Below are 15,656 nucleotides of genomic sequence, written 5' to 3' on the forward strand. Positions count from 1 at the left end.
CGCCTCTCCTAGGCCGGCCGCAACCCCCCCTTGAGCCTTTATATACGGAGGCAGGGGCACCCCAGAGGAACACAAGTTGATCCACATGATCATATTCTTAGCCGTGTGCGGCGCCCCCTGCCACCATAGTCCTCGATAATATTGTAGCGGTGCTTAGGCGAAGCCCTGCAACAGTAGTACATCAAGATCGTCACCACGCCGTCGTGCTGACGGAACTCTTCCCCGACACTTTGCTGGATCGGAGTCCGGGGATCGTCATCGAGCTGAACGTGTGCTAGAACTCGGAGGTGCCGTAGTTTCGGTGCTTGATCGGTCGGGCCGTGGAGACGTACGACTACATCAACCAAACGCTTCCGTTGTCGATCTACAAGGGTACGTAGATCACACTCTTCCCTCTCGTTGCTATGCATCACCATGATCTTGCGTGTGCGTAGGAAATTTTTTGAAATTACTACGTTCCCCAACAGTGGCATCCGAGCCTAGGTTTTATGTGTTGATGTTATATGCACGAGTAGAACACAAGTGAGTTGTGGGCGATATAAGTCATACTGCTTACCAGCATGTCATACTTTGGTGTGGCGGTATTGTTGGATGAAGCGGCCCGGACCGACATTGCGCGTACGCTTACGCGAGACTGGTTCTCCCGACGTGCTTTGCACATAGGTGGCTTGCGGGTGACAGTTTCTCCAACTTTAGTTGAACCAAGTGTGGCTACACCCGGTCCTTGCGAAGGTTAAAACAGCACCAACTTGACAAACTATTGTTGTGGTTTTGATGCGTAGGTAAGATTGGTTCTTGCTTAAAGCCCGTAGCAGCCACGTAAAACTTGCAACAACAAAGTAGAGGACGTCTAACTTGTTTTTGCAGGGCATGTTGTGATGTGATATGGTCAAGACATGATGCTGAATTTTATTGTATGAGATGATCATGTTTTGTAACCGAGTTATCGGCAACTGGCAGGAGCCATATGGTTGTCGTTTTATTGTATGCAATGCAATCGCGCTGTAATGCTTTACTTTATCACTAAGCGGTAGCGATAGTCGTGGAAGCATAAGATTGGCGAGACGACAACGATGCTATGATGGAGATCAAGGAGTCGCGCCGGTGACGATGGTGATCATGACGGTGCTTCGGAGATGGAGATCACATGCACAAGATGATGATGGCCATATCATATCACTTATATTGATTGCATGTGATGTTTATCTTTTATGCATCTTATCTTGCTTTGATTGACGGTAGCATTATAAGATGATCTCTCACAAAATTATCAAGAAGTGTTCTCCCTGAGTATGCACCGTTGCGAAAGTTCTTCGTGCTGAGACACCACGTGATGATCGGGTGTGATAGGCTCTACGTTCAAATACAACGGGTGCAAAACAGTTGCACACGCAGAATACTCAGGTTATACTTGACGAGCCAAGCATATGCAGATATGGCCTTGGAACACGGAGACCGAAAGGTCGAGCGTGAATCATATAGTAGATATGATCAACATAATGATGTTCACCAATGAAACTACTTCATCTCACGTGATGATCGGACATGGTTTAGTTGATTTGGATCACGTGATCACTTAGAGGATTAGAGGGATGTCTATCTAAGTGGGAGTTCTTTAAGTAATTTGATTAATTGAACTTAAATTTATCATGAACTTAGTACCTAATAGTATCTTGCTTATGTATGTTTGATTGTAGATAGATGGCCCGTGCTGTTGTTCCGTTGAATTTTAATACGTTCCTTGAGAAAGCAAAGTTGAAAGATGATGGTAGCAATTACACGAACTGGGTCTGTAACTTGAGGATTATCCTCATTGCTGCATAGAAGAATTACGTCCTGGAAGCACCGCTGGGTGCCAGGCCTGCTGCTGGAGCAACACCAGATGTTATGAACGTCTGGCAGAGTAAAGCTGATGACTACTCGATAGTTCAGTGTGCCATGCTTTACGGCTTAGAATCGGGACTTCAACGATGTTTTGAACGTCATGGAGCATATGAGATGTTCCAGGAGTTGAAGTTAATATTTCAAGCAAATGCCCGGATTAAGAGATATGAAGTCTCCAATAAGTTCTATAGCTGCAAGATGGAGGAGAATAGTTCTGTCAGTGAGCATATACTCAAAATGTCTGGGTATAATAATCACTTGATTCAGATGGGAGTTAATCTTCCAGATGATTGCGTCATTGACAGAATTCTCCAATCACTGCCACCAAGCTACAAGAGCTTCGTGATGAACTATAATATGCAAGGGATGAATAAGACTATTCCCGAGCTCTTCGCAATGCTGAAAGCTGCGGAGGTAGAAATCAAAAGGAGCATCAAGTGTTGATGGTCAACAAGACCACTAGTTTCAAGAAAAAGGGCAAAGGGAAGAAGAAGGGGAACTTCAAGAAGAACAGCAAGCAAGTTGCTGCTCAAGAGAAGAAACCCAAGTCTGGACCTAAGCCTGAAACTGAGTGCTTCTACTGCAAGCAGACTGGTCACTGGAAGCGGAACTGCCCCAAGTATTTGGCGGATAAGAAGGATGGCAAGGTGAACAAAGGTATATGTGATATACATGTTATTGATGTGTACCTTACTAATGCTCGCAGTAGCACCTGGGTATTTGATACTGGTTCTGTTGCTAACATTTGCAACTCGAAACAGGGACTACGAATTAAGCGAAGATTGGCTAAGGACGAGGTGACAAAGCGCGTGGGAAACGGTTCCAAAGTCGATGTGATCGCGGTCGGCACGCTACCTCTACATCTACCTTAGTATTAGACCTAAATAATTGTTATTTGGTGCCAGCGTTGAGCATGAACATTATATCTGGATCTTGTTTAATGCGAGACGGTCATTCATTTAAATCAGAGAATAATGGTTGTTCTATTTATATGAGTAATATCTTTTATGGCCATGCACCCTTGAAGAGTGGTCTATTCTTATTGAATCTCGATAGTAGTGATACACATATTCATAATGTTGAAGCCAAAAGATGCAGAGTTGATAATGATGGTACAACTTATTTGTGGCACTGCCGTTTAGGTCATATCGGTGTAAAGCGCATGAAGAAACTCCATACGGATGGACTTTTGGAGCCACTTGATTATGAATCACTTGGTACTTGCGAACCGTGCCTCATGGGCAAGATGACTAAAACACCGTTCTCCGGTACTATGGAGAGAGCAACAGATTTGTTAGAAATGATACATACAGATGTATGTGGTCTGATGAATATTGAGGCTCGTGGCGGATATCGTTATTTTCTCACCTTCACAGATGACTTAAGCAGATATGGGTATATCTACTTAATGAAACATAAGTATGAAACATTTGAAAAGTTCAAAGAATTTCAGAGTGAAGTTGAAAATCATCATAACAAGAAAATAAAGTTTCTACGATCTGATCGTGGAGGAGAATATTTGAGTTATGAGTTTGGTGTACATTTGAAACAATGCGGAATAGTTTCACAACTCATGCCACCCGGAAAACCACAGCGTAATGGCGTGTCTGAACGTTGTAATCGTACTTTACTAGATATGGTGCGATCTATGATGTCTCTTACTAATTTACCGCTATCGTTTTGGGGTTATGCTTTAGAGACGGCCGCATTCACGTTAAATAGGGCACCATCGAAATCCGTTGAGACGACGCCTTATGAACTATGGTTTGGCAAGAAACCAAAGTTGTCGTTTCTGAAAGTTTGGGGCTGCGATGCTTATGTGAAAAAGCTTCAACCTGATAAGCTCGAACCCAAATCGGATAAATGTGTCTTCATAGGATATCCAAAGGAAACTATTGGATACACCTTCTATCACAGATCCGAAGGCAAGACTTTTGTTGCTAAATTCGGAAACTTTCTAGAGAAGGAGTTTCTCTCGAAAGATGTGAGTGGGAGGAAAGTAGAACTTGATGAGGTAACTGTACCTGCTCCCTTATTGGAAAGTAGTACATCATAGAAAACTGTTTCTGCAACACCTACACCAATAAGTGAGGAAGCTAATGATAATGATCATGAAACTTCAGGACAAGATACTACTAAACCTCGTAGATCAACCAGAGTGAGATCCGCGCCAGAGTGGTACGGTAATCTGTTCTGGAAATCATGCTGCTAGATCATGATGAACCTACAAACTATGAAGAAGCGATGGTGAGCCCAGATTCCGCAAAATGGCTTGAAGCCATGAAATCTGAGATGGGATCCATGTATGAGAACAAAGTATGGACTTTGGTTGACTTGCCCGATGATCGGCAAGCAATTGAGAATAAATGGATCTTCAAGAAGAAGACTGACGCTGACGGTAATATTACTATATACAGAGCTCGACTTGTCGCAAAAGCTTTTCGACAAGTTCAAGGGGTTGACTACAATGAGACCTTCTCACCCGTAGAGATGCTTAAGTCTGTCCGAATCATGTTAGCAATTGCCGCATTTTATGATTATGAAATTTGGCAGATGGATGTCAAAACTGCATTCCTGAATGGATTTCTGGAAGAAGAGTTGTATATGATGCAACCGGAAGGTTTTGTTGATCCAAAGGGAGCTAACAAAGTGTGCAAGCTCCAGCGATCCATTTATAGACTGGTGCAAGCCTCTCGGAGTTGGAATAAACGCTTTGATAGTGTGATCAAAGCATTTGGTTTTATACAGACTTTCGGAGAAGCCTGTATTTACAAGAAAGTGAGTGGGAGCTCTGTAGCATTTCTAATATTATATGTGGATGACATATTACTGATCGGAAATGATATAAAATTTCTGGATAGCATAAAGGGATACTTGAATAAGAGTTTTTCAATGAAAGACCTCGGTGAAGCTGCTTACATATTAGGCATAAAGATCTATAGAGATAGATCAAGACGCTTAATTGGACTTTCACAAAGCACATACCTTGACAAGATTTTGAAGAAGTTCAAAATGGATCAAGCAAAGAACGGGTTCTTGCCTGTGTTACAAGGTGTGAAGTTGAGTCAGACTCAATGCCCGACCACTGCAGAAGATAGAGACAAAATGAAAGATGTTCCCTATGCTTCAGCCATAGGCTCTATCATGTATGCAATGCTATGTACCAGACCTGATGTGTGCCTTGCTATAAGTCTAGCAGGGAGGTACCAAAGTAATCCAGGAGTGGATCACTGGACAACGGTCAAGAACATCCTGAAATACCTGAAAAGGACTAAGGATATGTTTCTCTTATATGGAGGTGACAAAGAGCTCATTGTAAACGGTTACGTTGATGCAAGCTTTGACACTGATCCGGACGATTCTAAATCGCAAACCGGATACGTGTTTACATTAAACGGTGGAGCTGTAAGTTGGTGCAGTTCTAAACAAAGCGTCGTGGCGGGATCTACATGTGAAGCGGAGTACATATCTGCTTCGGAAGCAGCAAACGAAGGAGTCTGGATGAAGGAGTTCACATCCGATCTAGGTGTCATACCTAGTGCATCGGGTCCAATGAAAATCTTTTGTGACAATACTGGTGCAATTGCCTTGGCAAAGGAATCCAGATTTCACAAGAGAACCAAACACATCAAGAGACGCTTCAATTCCATCCGGGATCTAGTCCAGGTGGGAGACATAGAGATTTGCAAGATACATACGGAGCTGAATGTAGCAGACCCGTTGACTAAGCCTCTTCCACGAGCAAAACATGATCAGCACCAAAGCTCCATGGGTGTTAGAATCATTACTGTGTAATCTAGATTATTGACTCTAGTGCAAGTGGGAGACTGAAGGAAATATGCCCTAGAGGCAATAATAAAGTTATTATTTATTTCCTTATATCATGATAAAGGTTTATTATTCATGCTAGAATTGTATTAACCGGAAACATAATACATGTGTGAATACATAGACAAACAGAGTGTCACTAGTATGCCTCTACTTGACTAGCTCGTTAATCAAAGATGGTTAAGTTTCCTAACCATGGACAAAGAGTTGTCATTTGATTAACGGGATCACATCATTAGTTGAATGATCTGATTGACATGACCCATTCCATTAGCTTAGCACCCGATCGTTTAGTATGTTGCTATTGCTTTCTTCATGACTTATACATGTTCCTATGACTATGAGATTATGTAACTCCCGTGTGCCGGAGGAACACTTTGTGTGCTACCAAACGTCAAAACGTAACTGGGTGATTATAAAGGTGCTCTACAGGTGTCTCCAAAGGTACATGTTGGGTTGACGTATTTCGAGATTAGGATTTGTCACGCCGATCATCGGAGAGGTATCTCTGGGCCCTCTCGGTAATGCACATCACTTAAGCCTTGCAAGCAATGCAACTAATGAGTTAGTTGCGAGATGATGTATTACGGAACGAGTAAATAGACTTGCCGATAACGAGATTGAACTAGGTATTGGATACCGACGATCGAATCTCGGGCAAGTAACATACCGATGACAAAGGGAACAATGTATGTTGTTATGCGGTCTGACCGATAAAGATCTTCTAAGAATATGTAGGAGCCAATATGGGCATCCAGGTCCCGCTATTGGTTATTGTCCGGAGACATGTCTCGGTCATGTCTACATTGTTCTCGAACCCGTAGGGTTCACACGCTTAAGGTTTCGATAACAGTTATATTATGAGTTTATACATTTTGATGTACCGAAGGTTGTTCGGAGTCCCGGATGTGATCACGGACATGACGAGGAGTCTCGAAATGGTCGAGACATAAAGATTGATATATTGGAAGCCTATGCTTGGATATAGGAAGTGTTCCGGGTGAAATCGGGATTTTACCGGGGTACCGGGAGGTTACCGGAATCCCCCGGGAGCTATATGGGCCTTAGTGGGCCTTAGTGGAAAAGAGAAGAGGTGGCCTGAGATGGGCCGCGCGCCCCTCCCCTCCCTTGGTCCGAATAGGACAAGGAGAGGGGGCCGGCCCCCCTTTCTCCTTTCCCCCCTCCGCGAATCCTATTCCAACTAGGGTTGGGGGGGGGGGGGAATCCTACTCCCGGAGGGAGTAGGACTCCTCTTGGCGCGCCTCTCCTAGGTCGGCCGCAACCCCCCCTTGAGCCTTTATATACGGAGGCAGGGGCACCCCAGAGGAACACAAGTTGATCCATGTGATCATATTCTTAGCCGTGTGCGGCGCCCCCTGCCACCATAGTCCTCGATAATATTGTAGCGGTGCTTAGGCGAAGCCCTGCGACAATAGTACATCAAGATCGTCACCACGCCGTCGTGCTGACGGAACTCTTCCCCGACACTTTGCTGGATCGGAGTCCAGGGATCGTCATCGAGCTGAACGTGTGCTAGAACTCGGAGGTGCCGTAGTATCGGTGCTTGATCGGTCGGGCCGTGGAGACGTACGACTACATCAACCAAACACTTCCGTTGTCGATCTACAAGGGTATGTAGATCACACTCTTCCCTCTCGTTGCTATGCATCACCATGATCTTGCGTGTGCGTAGGAATTTTTTTGAAATTACTACGTTCCCCAACACGTGATGCCTATATACATGATCATGCCTAGATATTCTCATAATTATGCTCAATTCTATCGATTTCTCAACAGTAATTTGTTCACCCACCGCAGAATACTTATGCTCATGAGAGAAGCCACTAGTGAAACCTATGGCCCCGGGGTCTATTCTCATCATATTAATCTCCATCACTTTTATATTGTTTTGCTATTTACTTTGCTTTTACTTTTTTACTTTGCATCTTTATACCAAAAATACCAAAAATATTCTATCTATCAGATCTCACTCTTGTAAGTGACCGTGAAGGGCTTGACAACCCCTAATCGCGTTGGTTGTGAGCAGCTATCGTTTTGTGCAGGTACGAGGGACTTGAGCGTGGCCTCCTACTGGATTGATACCTTGGTTCTCAAAAACTGAGGGAAATACTTACGCTACTCTGCTGCATCATCCCTTCCTCTTTGGGGAAAACCAACGCAAGCTCAAGACGTAGCAAGAAGGATTTCTGGCGCCGTTGCCGGGGAGTCTGCGCAAAATTCAACATACCAAGTACCCATCACAATCCCTATCTCTCGCATTACATTATTTGCCATTTGCCTCTCGTTTTCCTCTCCCCCACTTCACCCTTGCCGTTTTATTCGCCCTCTCTCTCTCTATCCTCCCTCTCTATTTGCCTCTTTTGCCCGTTTGCTCTTTTTTGCTTGTGTGTTAGATTGCTTGTTTGTCGCGATGGCTCAACCCAAATTTGGGGATCTTCACCTCAAAAGGTTAGAGGAGATCGAAAACAATGTTAGGAAGTTTATGGTTTTGCAATTTGAGCATAATAATTTCTTTAGAAACGAGTTTAAGGAACAAAAAAGTTTTATGAGTTATATGAATAAAGAGCTTGATGATATGTCTAAAGAATTTGAGGGTATAAGATCCCAGATTTCTCGTCTAGAGAAGATGACTACTGAAATTTCGGATATGCAAGCCACCTTAGTCAATAAGATGGCCGCTAAACCGAATACCTATGAAAATCAAGATGAAGATCTAAAAGTTATTGATGTGTCTCCTATTAAATCTTTGTTTTGCAATATGAATCTTGATGAAACTTAATATGATCTTCCTTTACCTAGAAGGCGTTTTAAAAAATCGGAGTATTTAGATCTTAATGATGAAATTGATGAAAGTGGGATTGAAAGAAATAAAAATCTAGATGTTGCTAAACCCACTATATTGGATTTCAAGGAATTTAATTACGAAAGTTGCTCTTTAATTGATTGTATTTCCTTGTTGCAATCCGTGCTAAATTCTCCACATGCTTATAGTCAAAATAAAGCCTTCACTGAACATATTGTTGATGCCTTGATGCAATCTTATGAAGAAAAACTTGAGTTGAAAGTTTCTATTCCTAGAAAACTCTATGATGAGTGGGAACCAACTATTAAAATTAAAATTAAAGATCATGAGTTTTATGCTTTGTGTGATTTGGGTGCTAGTGTCTCTACTATTCCCAAGACTTTGTGTGATTTACTAGATTTCCGTAATTTTGATGATTGCTCTCTAAACTTGCATCTTGCGGATTCCACTATTAACAAACCTATGGGAAGAATTAATGATGTTCTTATTGTTGCAAATAGGAATTATGTGCCCATAGATTTCATTGTTCTTGATATAGATTGCAATCCTTCTTGCCCTATTATTCTTGGTAGACCTTTCCTTAGAACGGTTGGTGCAATTATTGATATGAAGGAAGGGAATATTAGATTTCAATTTCCATTAAAAAGGGCATGGAACACTTTACAAGAAAGAAAATAAAATTACCATATGAAACTATCATGAGAGCCACTTATGGATTGCCTACCAAAGATGGCAATACCTAGATCTATCCTCGCTTGTTATGCCTAGCTAGGGGCGTTAAACGATAGCGCTTGTTGGGAAGCAACCCAATTTTATTTCTATTCCTTGCTTTTTTCTCCTGTTTAGTAATAAATAAATTATCTAGCCTCTATTTTGGTTGTGTTTTTTGTGTTTAATTAGTGTTTGTTCCAAGTAGAACCGTTGGGAAGACTTGGGGAAAGTCTTGTTGAACTTGCTGTAAAAAACAGAAACTTTAGCGCTCACGAGAACTGCTGCCATTTTTATTTGAAGAGTGATATTTAGTTAATTATTTTGAAGATGATTAATATATAAATTCCTAACGTTCAGCAATTTATTTTAGAATTTTTGGGGTTCCATATCTTGCGCTAGCTACAGATTACTACAGACTGTTCTGTTTTTGACAGATTCTGTTTTTCGTGTGTTGTTTGCTTATTTTGATGAATCTATGGCTAGTAAACTAGTTTATGATCCATAGAGAAGTTGGAATACAGTAGGTTTAACACCAATATAAATGAAGAATGAGTTCATTACAGTACCTTGAAGTGGTCTTTTGTTTTCTTTCGCTAACGGAGTTCACGAGTTTTCTATTTTGAGTTTTGTGTTGTGAAGTTTTCAAGTTTTGGGTAAGAATTTGATGGATTATGGAACAAGGAGTGGCAAGAGCCTAAGCTTGGGGATGCCCATTGCACCCCCAAGATAATCCAAGGACACCAAAAAGTCAAAGCTTGGGGATGCCCCGGAAGGCATCCCCTCTTTCGTCCACTTCCATCGGTAACTTCACTTGGAGCTATATTTTTATTCACCAACATGATATGTGTTTTGCTTGGAGCGTCTTGCATTATTTGTGTCTTTGTTTGTCAGTATGCCACAATCATCCTTGCTGTACACACCTTTTGAGAGAGCCATACATGAATTAAAATTTGATAGAATACTCTATGTGCTTCACTTATATCTTTTGAGCTAAATAGTTTTGCTCTATGTGCTTCACTTATATCTTTTGAGCGTTATAATTTTGCTCTATGTGCTTCACTTAGATCTTTTAGAGCACGCTGGTGGATTTGTTTTAAAGAAACTATTGATCTCTCATGCTTCACTTAAATTATTTTGAGAGTCTCTTAATATCATGGTAATTTGCTTAATAATAATATGCTTGGTATTCTAGATTTGTGAAACTTTCTTTTGAGTGTGTTGAATACTAAGAAAAGATTGAAGCATGATAATTGTTTTGAGATATGGAGGTGATAATTATAAAGTCATGCTAGTTGAGTAGTTGTGAATTTAAAGAATACTTGTGTTGAAGTTTGTGATTCCCGTAGCATGCACGTATGGTGAACCATTATGTGATGAAGTCGGAGCATGATTTATTTATTGATTGTCTTCCTTATGAGTGGCGGTCGGGGACGAGCGATGGTCTTTTCCTACCAATCTATCCCCCTAGGAGCATGCCCGTAGTACTTTGCTTTGATAACTTCTAGATTTTTGCAATAAGTATATGAGTTATTTATGACTAATGTTGAGTCCATGGATCATACGCATTCTCACCCTTCCACCTTTGCTAGCCTCTCTAATACCGCGCACCTTTCGCCGGTATCATACACCTACCATATACCTTCCTCAAAACATCCACCATACCTACCTATTATGGCATTTCCATAGCCATTCTGAGATATATTGCCATGCAACTTTCCACCGTTCCATTTATTATGACACACTCCATCATTGTCATATTGCATATCCCAGTACACCGCCGGAGGCATTCATATAGAGTCATATTTGTTCTAAGTATTGAGTTGTAATTGTTGAGTTGTAAGAAAAATAAAAGTGTGATGATCATCATTATTAGAGCATTGTCCCAGTGAGGAAAGAATGATGGAGACTATGATTCCCCCACAAGTCGGGATGAGACTCCGGACGAAAAAAAGAGAGGCTAAAGAAGCCCAAATAAAAAAAAGGGAGAAAGGCCATAAAAAAAGAGAAAGGGCCCAAATAAAAAAATGAGAGAAAAAGAGAGAAGGGACAATGTTACTATCCTTTTACCACACTTGTGCTTCAAAGTAGCACCATGATATTCATAGTATAGAGTTTCTCATGTTATCACTTTCATATACTAGTGGGAATCTTTCATTATAGAACTTGGCTTGTATATTCCAACGATGGGCTTCCTCAATTGCCCTAGGTCTTCATGAGCAAGCAAGTTGGATGCACACCCACTTAGTTTCTTTTTGAGCTTTCATATACTTATAGCTCTAGTGCATCCGTTGCATGGCAATCCCTACTCACTCACATTGATATCTATTGATGGGCATCTCCATATCCCGTTGATACGCCTAGTTGATGTGAGACTATCTTCTCCCTTTTTGTCTTCTCCACAACCACCATTCTATTCCACCCATAGTGCTATATCCATGGCTCACGCTCATGTATTGCGTGAAGATTGAAAAAGTTAGAGTATGAAACAATTGCTTGGCTTGTCATCGGGGTTGTGCATGATTTAAATACTTTGTATGGGGAAGATGGAGCATAGAAAGACTATATGATTTTGTAGGGATAACTTTCTTTGGCCATGTTATTTTGAGAAGACATAATTGCTTTGTTAGTATGCTTGAAGTATTATTATTTCTTATGTCAATATAAACCTTTGTCTTGAATCTTTCTAATCTGAATATTCATACCACAATTAAGAAGATTTGCATTGAAATTATGCCAAGTAGCACTCCGCATCAAAAATTCTCTTTTTATCATTTACCTACTCGAGGACGAGCAGGAATTAAGCTTGGGGATGCCTGATACGTCTCCAACATATCTATAATTTTTGATTGCTCCATGCTATATTATCTACTATTTTGGACTATATTGGGCTTTATTTTCCACTTTTATATTATTTTTGGGACTAACCTATTAACCGGAGGCCCAACCCAGAATTGATGTTTTTTCCTATTTAAGTGTTTCGGAGAAACAGAATATCAAACGGAGTCCAAACGGAATAAAATCTTCGGGAACGTGATTTTCTCACCGAACGTGATCCAGGAGACTTGGACCCTTCTCCAAGGAACAAAAGAGGCGGTCACGAGGGTGGGGGCGCGCCCCCCCCCCCTAGGGCGCGCCCCCTGCCTCGTGGGCCCCTCGTTGCTCCTCCGGCGTACTTCTTCCTCCTATATATACACACACGTACCCCCAAATGATCAGAACAGGAGCCAAAAACCTAATTCCACCACTGCAACTTTCTGTATCCACGAGATCCCATCTTGGGGCCTGTTCCGGAGCCCCGCCGGAAGAGGGCCGTCATCACGGAGGGCTTCTACATCACCATAGCCCCTTCGATGAAGTGTGAGTAGTTTACCTCAGACCTTCGGGTCCATAGTTAGTAGCTAGATGGCTTCTTCTCTCTCTTTGAATCTCAATACAAAGTTCTCCCCCTCTCTCGTGGAGATCTATTCGATGTAATCTTCTTTTTGCGGTGTGTTTGTTGAGACCGATGAATTGTGGGTTTATGATCAAGTCTATCTATGAATAATATTTGAATCTTCTCTGAATTCTTTTATGCATGATTGGTTATCTTTGCAAGTCTCTTTGAATTATCCATTTGGTTTGGCCAACTAGATTGGTAGTTCTTGCCATGGGAGAAGTGCTTAGCTTTGGATTCGATCTTGCAGTGTCCTTTCCCAGTGACAGAAGGGGCAACAAGGCACGTATTGCATCGTTGCCATCGAGGATAACCAGATGGGGTTTATTTCATATTGCATGAATTTATCTCTCTACATCATGTCATCTTGCTTAAGGCGTTACTCTGTTTTTAACTTAATACTCTATATGCATGCTGGATAGCGGTCGATGAGTGGAGTAATAGTAGTAGATGCAGAATCATTTCGGTCTACTTGTCACGGACGTGATGCCTATATACATGATCATGCCTAGATATTCTCATAATTATGCTCAATTCTATAAATTTCTCAACAGTAATTTGTTCACCCACCATAGAATACTTATGCTCTTGAGAGAAGCCACTAGTGAAACCTATGGCCCCCGGGTCTATTCTCATCATATCAATCTCCATCACTTTTATATTGTTTTGCTATTTACTTTGCTTTTACTTTTTTACTTTGCATCTTTATACCAAAAATACCAAAAATATTCTATCTATCAGATCTCACTCTCGTAAGTGACCGTGAAGGGCTTGACAACCCCTAATTGCGTTGGTTGCGAGCAGCTATCGTTTTGTGCAAGTACGAGGGACTTGAGCGTGGCCTCCTACTGGATTGATACCTTGGTTCTCAAAAACTGAGGGAAATACTTACGCTACTCTGTTGCATCATCCCTTCCTCTTCGGGGAAAACCAACGCAAGCTCAAGACGTAGCAAGGGAGCATCCAAGAAAAAACCCTTGGTTCAATGCATTACTTTTGCCTAAATGGATGCAAAGAAGGGTTTCTCAGTGGCTGCAGACCATTCATAGGTAATTCCTTGGTATAGGTCTAATGTGTGTTTGACTAATGTTTGTTTTCAACTAGTTCCTGCTGACTTGTTTATTATAGGTCTGGATGGATGCTTCATAAAGCTCACTAGTGGTCAAGAGATCCTTGCTGCTACTGGAAGAGATGGGAACAATAATATATTTCCCATTGCTTTTGGAATTGTTGACAAGGAGGACACATATTCCTGGACCTGGTTTTTGTATCAGCTGAGGGTAGCACTAGGTGGCCAATCTGGGAAGTTTGGTAACTACACAATCATTTCTGATAGGCAGAAAGTAATGAAATCCACTTGTGCTAGTATTCATTTAGTTTTTTATAGTAGTTACTTTCATTTAGTTGTAGTTACTTTCTTTACACAATCATTTAGTTTTTATTTAGTTCTTTATAGTAGTTAATTTCATTTAGGTGTGGTCACTAAGTTAGTCACTAAGTTTTAGTTAATTTCACACAGGGCCTGCTTAAAGCCATAAACAGAGTCTTTCCCAATTGTCCACAAAGGTTTTGCCTCACACACATTTACCAGAACTTTCAAAATGTTGGGTTTAGAGGGCCAGAATTAAAGAAATACATGGATGAAGCAAGTTACACATACACTGAACATGGTTTTAATGTTGCAATGAATGAGTTGAAGAGAGAGTGTGAGGCAGCATGAGCTTGGCTTAGTAAAATCCCAAAGCACACTTGGGCCAGAAATGCCATGGACACAAATTGCAAATTAGATTTAGTAGTTAACAACTTAAGTGAGGTTTTCAACAAGTGGGTTCTAGATGTCAGGGCTAAGCCAATAAGGACCATGGTTGATGGAATTATAACAAAGTTAATGGTTAACTTTAATGCAAATAGAACCAAGACTCACACTGTCGGATGGGAGATTTTTCCAACATATGCAGAGAAATTGGAGGAAGCAAAGAAGTGGTCTAGAAACTACCAATAATTGATGGCTGGCCCCAACCTTTACCAAGTTACTAGTGGGGAGAGAACATATGTTGTCAACCTAGCAGATACTTCTCCAACGTACCTATAATTTACGATTGCTCCATGCTATATTATCTACTGTTTTGGACATTATTGGGCTTTATTATCCACTTTTATATTATTTTTGGGACTAACCTATTGACCGAAGGCCCAACCCAGAATTGCTGTTTTTGCCTATTTTAGGGTTTCAAAGAAAAGGAATATCAAACGAAGTCCAAACGGAATGAAACCTTCGGGAACGTGATTTTTGGAACAAACAAGATCCATGAGACTTGGACCCTACGTCAAGCAACCAACAGGGAAGCCGCGAGGTAGGGGGGCGCCTACCCCCCAGGCGCGCCCTCCACCCTTGTGGGCCCCTTGTTGCTCCACCGACGTACTCCTTCCTCCTATATATACCTACGTACCCCCAAACGATCAGATACAGAGCCAAAAACCTAATTCCACCGCCACAACCTTCTGTATCCACGAGATCCCACCTTGGGGTCTATTTCGGAGCTCCATCGGAGGGGGCATCCATCATGGAGGGCTTCTACATCAACACCATAGCCTCTCAGATGAAGTGTGAGTAGTTTACTTCAGACCTTCGGGTCCATAGTTATTAGCTAGATGGCTTCTTCTCTCTTTTTGGATCTCAATACAATGTTCTCCCCCTCTCTTGTGGAGATCTATTCGATGTAATCTTCTTTTTGCGGTGTGTTCGTTGAGACCGATGAGTTGTGGGTTTATGATCAAGATTATCTATGAACAATATTTGAATCTTGTCCGAATTATTTTATGTATGATTGGTTATCTTTGCAAGTCTCTTCGAATTATCAGTTTGGTTTGGCCTACTAGATTGATCTTTCTTGCAATGGGAGAAATGCTTAGCTTTGGTTTCAGTCTTGCGGTGTCCTGTCCCAGTGACAGTAGGGGCAGCAAGGCACGTATTGT

The sequence above is a fragment of the Triticum dicoccoides genome, chromosome 6A (assembly GCF_002162155.2).
Source record: "Triticum dicoccoides isolate Atlit2015 ecotype Zavitan chromosome 6A, WEW_v2.0, whole genome shotgun sequence".
NCBI lineage: Eukaryota > Viridiplantae > Streptophyta > Magnoliopsida > Poales > Poaceae > Triticum > Triticum dicoccoides.